This window comes from Mobula hypostoma, chromosome 17 (genome assembly GCF_963921235.1).
Source record: "Mobula hypostoma chromosome 17, sMobHyp1.1, whole genome shotgun sequence".
Lineage (NCBI taxonomy): Eukaryota > Metazoa > Chordata > Chondrichthyes > Myliobatiformes > Myliobatidae > Mobula > Mobula hypostoma.
In genome coordinates, this window is record NC_086113.1 from 16,471,862 (window position 1) to 16,485,600 (window position 13,739).

Sequence of the window (13,739 nt, forward strand, 5' to 3'; positions counted from 1 at the left end):
TCACAGTCTTAAATCTGAACCAAGCTATTTGTTTCCACTGATCAAAGGACTGACACTTCAAATCAAACATGACACAAAGATACACAGCTACATGAAAATAATCCAAGTTAAGTTTATTTATTCAAAGAAGCATCTGTTAATAAAATGCTAATATCGGCCATCCAGCTGTTTCAAAATCCCATTGACTTGGCATCAGACTCATCAGTTGATTATTTACGAGTACTGCACTCCCAGCTCCCCGTCGCCCTGCTTCCTGCTATCCCATCTGATTCACCAAGATCCCAAGTTTCCATGTTCTCTTTCAGCTCAGTGGGGTTTTGCTCCCTTGAAACTCATCTAGTTCTGTTTCCCAAGATGCCGTTAAGCAGTTCACTGGAACACTTATCAATCTACTCTGTATACATAAAATAGTGAATTAAAGTGTTTGAAAGCAATGAATGACATTGAATAGTCTGGAAGATCTGCTAGTCTAGCATTATCAAAGTACTGAGAATTTATGAAGTTTTACATTAATTGAATTAATTTAGAAGTGGTAGGCTAATAATTCAAAAGTAATCTATTTCCTTGCTGTCTCCTGATCCGGAAGGGGTAATCAAATGACCATATTAATTCTAAAGGATACAACACAAAAAGCAGGAGTTTGACCCTTCAAACCTATTCTGCCACTTAATATTTTGAGGCATATCAGTTTGTAACTTCAACCTTGCATTGTTCGTCTACCTATGGTAACACATTTCTTGATCTACAGATGCTCCCAGACCTGTTAAATATTTCCAGCATTTCCTACACCAATTTCAGATTTCCAGGATATGCATTAAAAAGATTAAAGCATCGTGTTAGCTTTCTTAATTATTTGCGGTATCTGCATATTCCTTTGTAGCCTACTTATTTCACTTTCACAACTTACTTTCCTATTTTCTGTTATGTATTGTAACGCTAGAAACTAATTGAAAGAAAAACTCAGGAGCCCAGGATAAATTGTCTGCTTAATTTTTTCTTAGTGAGTTGCTCACATATGACGTGGTAGTGTAATGACATATGCTATTCATATATCTCTTACATATGACCATGAACTATGTAAACAATTTGATGACACGGTGGAGATACGTCTCCTCCAAAGGAGGTTTAAGCCACTTCTTCCCTCCTCTAACCTGCAGGTCACCCTTGGGCAAAATGTGGCCCCTGCTAAGACCCACCCCCTCCCTCTAATCAGGGTCACGTGAAGCCGTGGGAGCAAGGGGTGGATGGTCGTATGAGTAGCTGGTGCATATCACAAGTCCTGGTTATGCAACTATTAACATCAGACAGGCAGTCTCTGAGAAGTATTGATAATGGCTGGGGTCACCAGTATTGTAAAGATACTGCCCAGAAGAAGGCAATGGTATTGCACTTCCGTAGAAAAAAATTGCCTGGAACAACCATGGTCACGAGACTATAATTGCATACATCATATGACATAGCATATATGATGATGAGGATGATAGAACAAATAAATACTGTTTAATAAAATAATATATTTAAAATATTACTCAAATATAACAAAAATATTGAATACATTAAACTTACCTTCACACAATTAACAAAGTTAGGAACACCGAAGGACATTTTAATTCACATGGAAGTGATACAGTCCATATCATAGGCATTAGCTGCAACAGGCTGTGATAAATGAGGAATAAAGGAGGGAGACCTTCAGAGTACTAAACAGCTTGCCTAACAACTTATTTGAACTCCTTCTTGTTTGAACTCACAATGAATGAAATTTCACCCATTATATTTAGTTGCTTAATTTAATATGAACCCTCAAATTGCTCACTGTTTTTGTGGTCTCAATAAATAGGGACAGTTTACACTTCCACAAATTTGTGCTCTTCATTTACAGATGAGCACTAGTAAGCACTTGAACTTGAGCTTGTGAACCCATCTGGCTTCACCTATCATCAGCCAGCTTGTCCTCCTTCCCTCCTCCCACTTTTTTATTCTGCTATCTTCCCCCTTCCTTTCTGGCGCTGGTGAAGATCTCGGCTCGAGGCATTGGCTATTTATTGATTTCCACAGACGCTGCCTGACTTGCTGCGTTCCACCAGCATTTTGTGTTTGTTGCTGCGAGCTAATTGATGATTTGTCGAACTTGAATGTAAAAGCCACCTGACACTGCATAAAAATGGATTTGTTTTTTGTTCAAATTGTGCTTTTTCTTGTAAAAGTTGTGTAAAATTTAGTATGTTCAATTTATAATATTTTTTGCGAATGGTTCTCAAAATGATGCTGCTGCAAATATATTTTCCATTGTACCTGTAGATACATGTACTTGTGCATCTCACAGTAAACTTGTCTTTGACTTTTTAACAGAAACACCAGAGGCAGCAAATACTCGGAAAAAATAACATTATCAAAACTAATGAACTTTCCATGAATTTTAATGAAACAGAACAGTGACAAGTATTTCTAAACATCATTTGGGTATTTTCATCTACTTACACAAGTAAATTATGCATAGCCTTTGATAGCCCTTGCAGTATGCATGTGACTTTCAAACTGCTTCTCTTTGCAGAGAAGAGCATCTTTGTCAAAATAGAAAAAAATAATGTGTTTTCAAAGTTCATTTAGAAGATTAACATACATGTTTCTAACACTGAGTTGCTGGAAAGCTGACTTTTGGCCTAGGAAAGTTTTTGAATTTATGATTGTACAAATGAATTTTTTAGTTGTAACAGGAAATTTAACCCAAGTAGTGAAAATGCCAGGAGAATTTGAGAACAATTACCTGATTGAGACCAAAAGAGAGCAAATCCAATCCATGATATATGATGCTGACATGCTTGGAACCTGCACAGAGCAGTAAGATATGGCTATTCATCCCTGGGATCAATCACTTTTCAGTAGAGATCTGTTAAGTCTTCCACACTTCAGTAAAAACCAGTTAAGTCATGTTGTAATTTTTTTCAGGTTTCAGTGAAGATGGGTCAAGCCATAATGTATGTTTTCGCCTTTATCCTGTAAGTAACAATGGTTAGTGAGAAATTAAGGAACCAATGGAATTTAAATAATAGGGAAGGGTCCTTTGGTCCATTACCAGATCTCACCTTTAAGTATGTACAATCTTGCATACTTCTTAGTCCACTTGGCCTCCACAAACATGCCTTGCTGCATATCATCCAGTTTCAATAGCTAGCTCTTGAAAAATAATTGGTATTTATTGGTACTCAACCAATCGGTGTTCCTATGTTCTGCTGTTTCTATAACATTACAGTCCTTTGCTTCAGTACGCCAACACTGCAGATAATCCTCCTTGGAATTATTAAATATGACCAGCTGTCAAATAATAAAAAGAGAAAGGAAGAACTTTTTAGTTTGTCTGTCTATTCCTTCAGCCCGTATTTCTTCCCATTGTGGTATAAATTGTAAACCTGTAGACAGTGAGCAATGAGAACAGTCTTTACACAATGTGAGAGTCAACGAATCAACAGCAGGATTTAAGAGACTCATCAGCCTTTGTTTTCTTTCCTTTTATAGAAAAGATTGGTCTTTGAAAAGATAGACACTTACACAACGGGGTTAGTTTATGGCACCAGCTAGTTGGTGCAAACCAAATAAACAGAAAATACAAACAAGCAAATATTTTGCATGGCAAAGAAAGGGAAAAATAAAAGATGTACAGATTGTTAAAGGAATGAGATTTAGTTAATATAACTAAATACAGTATAGATTTAGGCTCTTGCTTTCTAACCTTTTGTACTGTTTCTGGATTGTTCTGCTTACATTGATCTTTTTCCTTTGATTTAAGCATTCCACACAATTTTGCCTGCTGAAAGCATAAATGTCTGAAATTATAAATAAAAGCGAGCATTTCTAAAGTGTTTTCAGCTTGTCTCAAAGCACTTCTGAAATATTTGAAATAAGCAGCCAATTCATGAAATACAATTCAGCCAATACATTTTGTAAACAATAGTGTAGCAATTGCTTTAATTAACTGTGTTCCGTTATATTGGTTAAGAAATAAAGACAGGATGGACCACTGGAAAAAGTTCTGCTCCTCTTCAAGGCAACATCACAAATTCTTTTATATTTAGATGAGGGGGTATTAGAACAAACTCAAATGCAGAGGGCCCCAATTGTTAAGTGAAAGACTCCCTTGACATTGCAGTAGCACAGGGGTTCCCAACTTTTTTATGCCATAGACCATTACAATTAATCAATGGCTCTAGAGTACCACCCTGACTTTTGTACAAAGTCTATGGTACCGAATGAGAATCCATACCCAACTGACTCACAGGCAGGTATTACCTATGAGTGCACACAAGTACTTGTCCACTGAGAAGGACAGAGTAACATCAATTATTTGGTGAAGATACAGTATATCTTCTGATCCAGTCTTTATCTATTGAGATGCTGGACCATGAGATTTTTGATATATGCTGAGTTAATTGATATAGGTAACTTTCCAAGTGGTGCCAGTCAAATCAATAACAAAGACCTTGCCTATTTAGGTTTGGGCAACACCAAAGTACTTGGTCTTTCCTAAGAACATAATCTAGCTGAGATTGTTCAAATTTAAACTTATTCTGATTTAAGATGTGGCAGGTGAAACACTGCGATGCCTTACCAGCAGCGTACAAATCTACTAGCTTCTCAATCAATCACACTTTTTCAGGACAATGGTCATGGCAATCAATAGTCTGTAACAAATAAACTCTACTTGGGCTTCCAGCCAGGTACAAGTATCAATCATAGCTGACGTTTTGATGACAAACACTGCCATCTTCTTAAGTAATGATCCCAGGTATGTCTAGTCCAGTGGTAGTTATACACCCCATAGTCCATCTCACCTGATTGATTAGTCCTCATCCAATCAAGTTTCTGCTCTCCCACCTTGTTTACAATCGAATTGTAGTTCTTACTTAAGAGTGAGACTTTTGTCTTTGTTAAAATTCTTTTCCTTATTTTTATTTCAATGGCTTTCTTTACCAGGCCGTCCCAAAAGCCACTGGCATGGCACAATAGCTTTGTGCCATTAAAGTCAATCATACGGCTATTGTGAAAGCAGTGTTGTGCTCCCACCTGTCTTCACTATATTTCCATGATTTCTGGAAGGATTGCCATTATCCTGAAGAAATACTAGATTAATACCACCCCCAAACTCGTAAGGAAGCTCAGATCACAGCTTATGTGGGTCAAAGATGACCTGGGACTCAGGTCGGCCGGTGATTACAGGATTTCCTGTGAATGCAGAGCAGCATGTATCAGGACACACGGTGGAAACCCACATCAAGGAGCACAGGAAGTGTATCCATTTGGGTTCCCCAGAAAAATTGGTGATAACAAAACACTGCTTTCACAATGGCTATACTTACGCCTGGTAAAGGAAGCCACTGAAATAAAACTAGATGAAAAGTATTTTGACTAAGACAAAAATCTCGCTCTAAGTAAGAACTGGAATCCAATTGTAATCAAGGTATGAGAGCAGAAACCTGATTGGATGAGGACTAACCAATCAGGTGGGACAGCCTCTGGGGGCATAAATACCACCGGACTAGACATGCGCAGGGATCATCCCTGAAGAAGATGGTGGAGCTTGTCATTGAAACATCAGTTATGACCGATTCTTGTATCCGGTTGGAAGCCCGAGAGGTGTTTTATCATCATATATGCCAAGAAAGCACTAGATCCATTTACAGTAGTCTGTAACTTCCCTTTTGGAGTTGAGGTGTTAAGCCACCTGTATGACCTGGCATTTTTAAAGTCTGGAAGTGCAGAACAGTTGCAGTATGGCGTATTCAGGCTGAATCGAGGCAGCTGGGCCCAAAGAGTGAAAACCAAGCCAATGTTTTGCCATTGCTGGAGCAGACTGGAGCCCATTTGAAGCAACAGGTCCAAGTTGAGGTGACAGGGCCAGGGCCAGGGTCCGAGATCAAGGGAAAAGCTGATGTTTGGCCGACTTAAGCGCCAAGCAAGATTGGAAACGTCAGGTCCTCGGGACCGGACGCAACGGACAGGCTGGTGTTCAGCTCGCTGCTCAGCAAGGTTTACTCCTCTCTGTACTGAACTGAGGCTGAAGGTAATGGGCCAGCTGCAGTGATGGCTGGTTTTGTGGCTGTGAACTCACTTTCATATACTTTGAAAAGTGTACATTTATGGATATCCAGTGAAGGAAATAACAAATGTGGCCAAGGTACCCTATAATAGAGATAGAGAGAGGTGTACATGGCTCTTGAAAGACCATGGGCCTTGGGCTTTCATAAGTCCTGAAAGGATTTTTTTTTTGTGTGGCCCTGCAGCCTGGAAAGGAAAATATGGCATTTCAGAATCAGAATCAGGTGTAATATCACCAGCTTGTTGTGAAATTTGCTGTTTTGTGGCAATAACATTTGACCGCCGAATCTGGGGTTCCCAACCTAGGGTCCACAGATCCTTCGGTTTTTGATAAGACTCCATGGCATAAAAGAGTTTGGGAATCCCTGCACTAGACTTATTTAAGAATAAGGGGTAGGCCATTTAGAACGGAGTTGAGGAAAAACTTTTTCACCCAAAGAGTGGTGGATATATGGAATGCTGTGCCCCAGAAAGCTGTGGAGGCTAAGTCTCTGGATGCTTTCAAGAAAGAGATGGATAGAGCTCTTAAAGATAGCAGAATCAAAGGTTATGGGGATAAGGCACGAACTGGATACTGATTGTGGATGATCATCCATGATCACAGTGAATGGCAGTGCTGGCTCAAAGGGCTGAATGGCCTACTCCTGCACCTATTGTCTATTGTCTATAGACGCTCCAGGTCAGAATAAGCAGAACTGAAATAGAACCACTGTGTCTGTGCACCGTTATGAGTTAATCATAAACCATACTACCTACTCTACCTTTAAGAGAATGTTTCTCTGGAGAATGGTGAGGGCTTTGGGTTGTAGTGACATGTCCAAAATGGCAGGGGGAAGCCATGTTTCTGTGCAGCAGTCCCTGATTTCCCTCTGGTACAGTAATCTTGCTCTGAGGTTTTCAATTTTACTTTCCAGGGACTATACGTTCACCAGCAAGATAGGAGGGAGTGGGGGGCATTACAATGAACCTATAATCCAGCACACCATCCCACCTTCCGTTTTCTGAAAGGGGAACTGCACTCACAACCTCAGCTTGCACTCTGGGATCTGTTGATTTTGAGTATCAATAGAGTTTTTTTATCATCTTAAAATGATGCTGCTTATTAAAGTATCAATGGTGATGACTGTGGATTTCAGCTGTAATAGTCATGAATGGGAATACCCGATGATTCCCATTGGAGTTGAATGCAAAGAGCCACTTATTGATACCATCTTAATCACCCTTTGAGACCAAGGTCAAATCTGGTGAATTGGGCAAGTTGAGGAGGCTCAGCAGTTAAGGTCACGGTCGAATGTGATTGGATGGTACATCAGTTGGTGAAGTGTAGTATTGTGCTGATATCTAAAACCCAATCACAGCATTTAGAAATATTCAAAGCAATTCAATGTCAATTAAAACATTTTTAGATTGCAAACAAAACCAAAATCTTAAATACTTATAAGTACATGAGAAAATATAAAAATAAATTAACAATTTAAGTAAATCCAATTAATTGTAAGAAGTATTTCATATTAACTAATAGTTACCATGGTTTCTCACACCCTGTTTTCTCTACTCAAATGAATAACGATATTGCACTGACATTTCCCTGTAAAATGCAGGAGAATAAAGTCTGATGAATAAACTCTTCTCGGGCTTTCAGCTGGGTACAGGTGTTGATTTTAACCGATGTTTTGATGACCAACTCTGCCAACTTCAGGAATGGTGCCTGTATGTCTAGTCCAGTGGTATTTATACCCCTAGTCATTTCCTCCTGATTGGTTAGTCCTCATCCAATCTGCTGTCCCACCTTGTCGAATTCCAGTTCTTCCTTTGTTAAAATTCTTATCCTCTAGTTTTATTTCAATGGCTTCCTTCACCAGGTGGTCCCAAAAGCCATTGGCATGGCATAGTTGGTTTGTGCTGTTGTAGCCAATCCTGTGGCCATTGCGAATGCAATGTTCTACTATTGCTGATTTCTCTGGGTAACTCAAATGGATACTCCTCCTGTACTCCTAGCTGACCGTGCGTCCCATCTGACTGATATACACTGTTCTGCCTTCACAGGGAATCCTATAAACACCAGCTGTCCTGAGTCCCAAATCATGTTTGACCACATGAGCTGTAATTTCGGCTTCCTTACGGGTTTGTGGATGCTGTTAATCCAGCATTTCTTCAGGATCCTGGTGAACCTTCCAGAAATCGTGGAAAAATAGGGAGGACAGGCAGTAGCAACAGGTTCCCTCTCATTGTAAGGTTTCCTGGATTTTCTGTAGGGCCTTTTAAAGGTCCAATTGATTTCCTTCACCTTGTAGCCATTCTGTAGGAACGTCATGCATTATCATCTTATGTCCTTGTGGAGATTCTCCAGGTCTGAAATAGATTTTGCATGGTTAATCAAAGTAGAAGGATCTGCTCTACATTGGGAGGTGTGATGGTGGCTGTTATTGTTGAGATTTAAGTCCATGTGAGTGGGTTTCCAATAGAAGCCATGTCTGAGACTACTGTCCAATTTCCGTCATGTCCAGGAATGGGAGGTAACCATTGCTCTCTATCTCCATCTTAAATTGAATGTGTGGATGCATGTTGATGAGATGCTCGTGGAACTGTTGGAGTGCCTGGAATCCATGAGGCCACACTACGAAGGTGTCATTGATGTATCTGAAGAAACATTTGGGGTGTAAGGGCATGATGGCGTCTATCGGAAATTCACTCACACAGGTGTATACCTCATCAATAACAGCTACCTTTACACCCCTGAATGAAGAGCATTTTTTTTCAACTTTGATTTATTGTGTGAGCCTCCATGAAGAATTACGATGATTATGCATGACTTTCCTACAGAAGGGCTACAAGGTGAAGGAAATCAACTGGGCCCTTAAAAGGGCTGACAGAAATCCAGGAAAACTAACAACGAGGAGAAACCCATCACTACTGCCTGTCTTCCCTATATTTCCACAGTTTCTGGAAGGGTCACCAGGATCCTAAAGAAATACCAGATTAATACCATCCACAAGCCCACCAGGAAGCTGAAATCACAGCTTATGCAGGTCCTAGATGACCTGGAACTCAGGATGGTTGGCATTTACAGGATTCCCTGTGAATGTAGCGCAGTGTATATCAGCCAGACGGGGCACACGGTGGAAACCTGCATCAAGGAGCATAGTACCAATTGTACACAATTGGGTTACCTGGAGAAATTGGTGATTGCAAATCATTGCATTTGTCATGGCCATTGGATTGACTTTGACAGCACAAAACTACTGTGCCACGCCAATGGCTTTTGGGATCACCCGATGAAGGAAGCCATTGAAACAAAACTAGAGGAAAACAATTTTAACAAATGTGGAGGTCTTTCTCTAAGTAAGAAGTGGAATTCAATTGCAATTGTGGCACTGCTGATCAGAGATAGTGTCATTGCTGCAGAAAAGGAGGCAGTCATGGAGGAATTGGCTACTGAGTCTCTATGGGTGGAAGTTAAAAACAGGAAGGGGTCAATAACTCCACTGGGTGCTCTTTATAGACCACCCAATAGTAACAGGGACATCGCGGAGCAGATAGGGAGACAGATTCTGGAACAGTGCAATAATAAGAGGGTTGTCGTGGTGGGAGATTTTAATTTCCACAATATTGATTGGCATCTCCCTAGAGCAAGGGGTTTAGATGGGGTGGAGTTTGTTAGGTGTGTTCAAGAAGTTTTCCTGACACAATATGTAGATAAGCCTACAAGAGGAGAGGCTGTACTTGATCTGGTATTGGGAAATGAACCTGGTCAGGTGTCAGGTCTCTCAGTGGGAGAGCATTTTGGAGATAGTAATCACAATTCTATCTCCTTCACCATAGCATTGGAGAGGGATAGGAGCAGACATGTTAGGAAAATGTTTAATTGGAGTAAGGGGAAATATGAAGCTATCAGGCAGGAACTTAAAGCATAAATTGGGAACAGATGTTCTTAGGGAAATGTATGGCAGAAATGTGGCAAATGTTCATGGGATATTTGCATGGTGTTCTGCAAAGGTACATTCCAATGACACAGGGAGAGGATGGTAGGATACGGGATCCATGGTATATAAAGCCTGTTGAATCTCTTGTCAAGAAGAAAAAAAACTTACAAAAGGTTCAAAAAACTCGGTAAAGATAGAAATCTAGAAAGTTATAAGGCTAGCAGGAAGGAGCTTAAGAATGAAATTAGGAGAGCCAGAAGGAGCCTTGAGAAGGCCTTGGCAAACAGGATTAAGGAAAACCCCAAGGCATTCTACAAGTATATGAAAAGCAAGAGGATAAGATTTGAGAAAATAGGACAAATCAAGTATGACAGTGGAAAAGTATGTATGGAACCGGAGGAGATAGCGGAGGTACTTAATGAGTACTTTGCTTCAGTATCCACTAAGGAAAAGGACCTTGACAACTGTAAGGATGACTTACAGTGGACCAAAAAGCTTGAGCATATAGACATTAAGAAGGAGGATGTGCTGGAGTTTTTGGAAAGTATCAAGTTGGATAAGTCACCGGGACCAGACAAGATATACCCAAAGCTACTGTGGGAGGTGAGGGAGGAGATTGCTGTGCCTCCAGCAATAATCTTTGCATCAATGGGGATGGGAGAGGTTCTGGAGGATTGGAGGGTTGCAGATGTTGTTCCCTTATTCAAGAAAGGGAATAGAGATGCCCAGGAAATTATAGACCAGTGAGTCTTATTTCAGTGGTTTGTATGTTGATGGAGAAGATGCTGAAAGGCAGAACTTATGAACATTTGGAGAGGCATAATATGATTAGGAATAGTCAGCATGGCTTTGTCAAAGACAGGAAGTGCCTTATGAGCCTGATTGAATGTTCTGAGGATGTGACTAAAGACATTGATGAAGGTAGAGCAGTAGATGTAGTGTATATGGATTTCAGCAAGGCATTTGATAAGGTACCCCATACAAGGCTTATTGAGGAAGTAAGGAGACAAGGAATCTAAGGGGACATTGCTTTGTGGATCCAGAATTGGCTTGCCCACAGAAGGCAAAGAGTGGTTGTAGATGGGTCATATTCTACATGGAGGCCAGTGGCCAGTGGTGTGCCTCAGGGATCTGTTCTGAGAACACCTTCTCTTCGTGATTTTTATAAATGACCTGGATGAGGAAGTGGAGGGATGGGTTAGTAAACTTGCCGATGACACAAAGGTTCGGGGCGTTGTGGATAGTGTGGAGGGCTGTCAGGGGTTACAGCAGGACATCAATAGGAATCAAAACTGGGCTGAGAAGTGGCAGATGGAACTCAACCTAGATAAGTGTGAGGTGGTTCATTTTGGTAGGTCAAGTATGATTGCAGAATATAGTATTGGTGGTAAGACTCTGGCAGTGTGGAGGATCAGAGGGATTTTGGGGTCCGAGTCCATAGGATACTCAATGCTGCTGCGCAGGTTGACTGTGCGCTTACGAAAGCATACGGTGTATTGGCCTTCATCAACCATGGGATTGAGTTGAGCCAAGAGGTAATGTTACAGCTATATAGAACCCTGGTCAGACCCCACTTGAAGTACTGTGCTCAGTTCTGGTCACCTCACTAAAGTATGGATGTGGAAACTATAGAAAGGGTGCAGAGGAGATTTACAAGGATGTTGTCTGGATTGGGGAGCATGCCCTCTGAGAATAGGTTGAGTGAACTCTGCCTTTTCTCCTTGGAGTGACGGAGGATAAGAGGTGACCTGATGGAGGTGTATAAAATGATAAGAGGCATTGATCGTGTGGATAGTCAGAGGCTTTTTCCCATGGCTGGAGTGGCTGACACAAGAGGGCATAGTTTTAAGGTGCTTGGAAGTAGGTACAGAGGAGATGTCAGGGGCACTTTTTTATGCAGAGAGTGGTGAGTGCATGGAATGGGCTGCCAGCGACAGTTGTGGAGGCGGATACAATAGCGTCTTTTTAGAGATATTTGGATAGGTAGATGGAGCTTAGAAAAATAGAGGAGTATGGGTAACCCTAGATAATTTCTAAAGTAAGTACATGTTTGGCACAGCATTGTGGGCTGAAGGGCCTATATTGTGCTGTAGGTTTTCTGTGTTTCTATGTAATCAAGGTGGGACAATGGAAACCTGACTAAATGAGGGCTAACCAATCAGGAGGGATGGACTACCGGGGTCTAAATACCGCCGGACTTGACGCGCCCAGGCATCAGCCCTGATGAAGATGGCAGAGTTTGCCTTCAAAACATCCATTAAAATTGATACCTGTACCCGTCTGGAAGCCCAAGAAGAGTTTATTCATCATATATGCCAGGTAAGCACTAGATCATTTTTCAATAAATTCTGAGTTCCAGACTGTTCAGTTCACATTTATAAAGTAAATGCGAGTGCGCATATTTTGTCCATTATTTTCCTCTGCCAAACCTGTGGCATTACAATTTAGATATTAATATTGAAAGTTTGTTACAACACAATGGCTTAAATATTTTTTAAATAACAGCAAATAACATCGGAATATTTAAATAGAAATATAACCATATGTGAGGATGGAGGAAAATTTAGCAACGGTGAAAGAAGAATATTAGACAATAACATGTCTCAGAGGCAATGTTTTATATTAGATTATGTTTGTGTTATTAATTTTTCTGTCAACCAAAACTGTATCAAAATATAATGGTTGCAATATAAGAAATGAAACTATGTTTAATTTTCCTTTTTGCACACCAATGCCATTATTCAAGAGTCCTGTTCTTGTGCTGGGACCCTCAGGCTAAATTTGGAGAGTATTGTTTGAAATATTGTATTTGGTTTCACTGACTATTTTATATATACTGTTTTGCTTATTCCTGATTGGATGCAGAACATGTCAATCATAGGAAGGCTCCTATTCACTGTGACTCCAGAATGCAATCCAGGTTCCTAGCCTTGTAAGTTAAAAGGACACCATTGATGTGAAGACTAAACATTTAGACATTGAACCAAAAGTTAGTGTTCTTAAATCTATTTTGCACATATTGAGTGATAGAAAAGCCAGAAGCGCAAGAGGTAACTGAATATGGTTGTATAAAAAGTACAGAGCAATATAAACTGTGGACTTCATCGGAGGTAAATGATGTAAATAGCTGAAGACAATGAACTGTTCTAAATACAATCAATGTTTATTAAAGCAGTCATGTGTTTATTTGCTGCTATGAAGACAGACTCCACTTCACATGAGAAGTTTCTTCATTCTGGATATACTTCTCTGGATTTTAGATGTTCAAGGTTATTGCTCACAACAGGCAATTCAGACTATTCAACAATTTATGATCTTGCATGCATCTCCACATAATTTTGAAAAAGAATTGGTGAACATTTAGTTCAACATGTTGAGAAGCACATCAATTTAGTTGGAGGGATACAGGAAAGACAGAGTGAGTCAGGTGGAGTCAACTGGGACACACTGAGGCTCTTCAGCATCACTGGTGCTCGATATGTTCTTAGACTAGACTTGGAGAGATGATGTATGCTGTCAAATTTCATCAGAGAAAGCTGCAAAGGAATGCCTAAGATTTTAGTGCCATTTTATTCCCGGAGAGAATCTCTTGTAGTTCTGCACGCGTCAGCTGTGCAGGCCCACATTCTCAAGAGAATGCTTTGCTGCTGATCGTCATCAACTCTGGCACAGTTGGACATGACTCGGGCAGCAGAAAAACCTATCTGGAGTTCAAAGTTCAAA

At 40.4% G+C, this 13,739-nt stretch overlaps 1 long non-coding RNA gene across 1 annotated transcript in view; it reads right to left on the minus strand.

The window, feature by feature from the left end:
• Positions 1–2,419: 2,419 nt before the first annotated feature.
• LOC134357687 (uncharacterized) overlaps positions 2,420–13,739 on the minus strand; it is an 86,808-nt gene continuing 75,488 nt past the window's right edge. The window contains exons 2-3 of the long non-coding RNA XR_010020699.1: positions 3,087–3,315; positions 2,420–2,997 (exon numbers count right to left, since the gene is read on the minus strand). This is a non-coding gene — a long non-coding RNA (uncharacterized LOC134357687). The remainder of the gene's footprint in view (positions 2,998–3,086; positions 3,316–13,739) is intronic.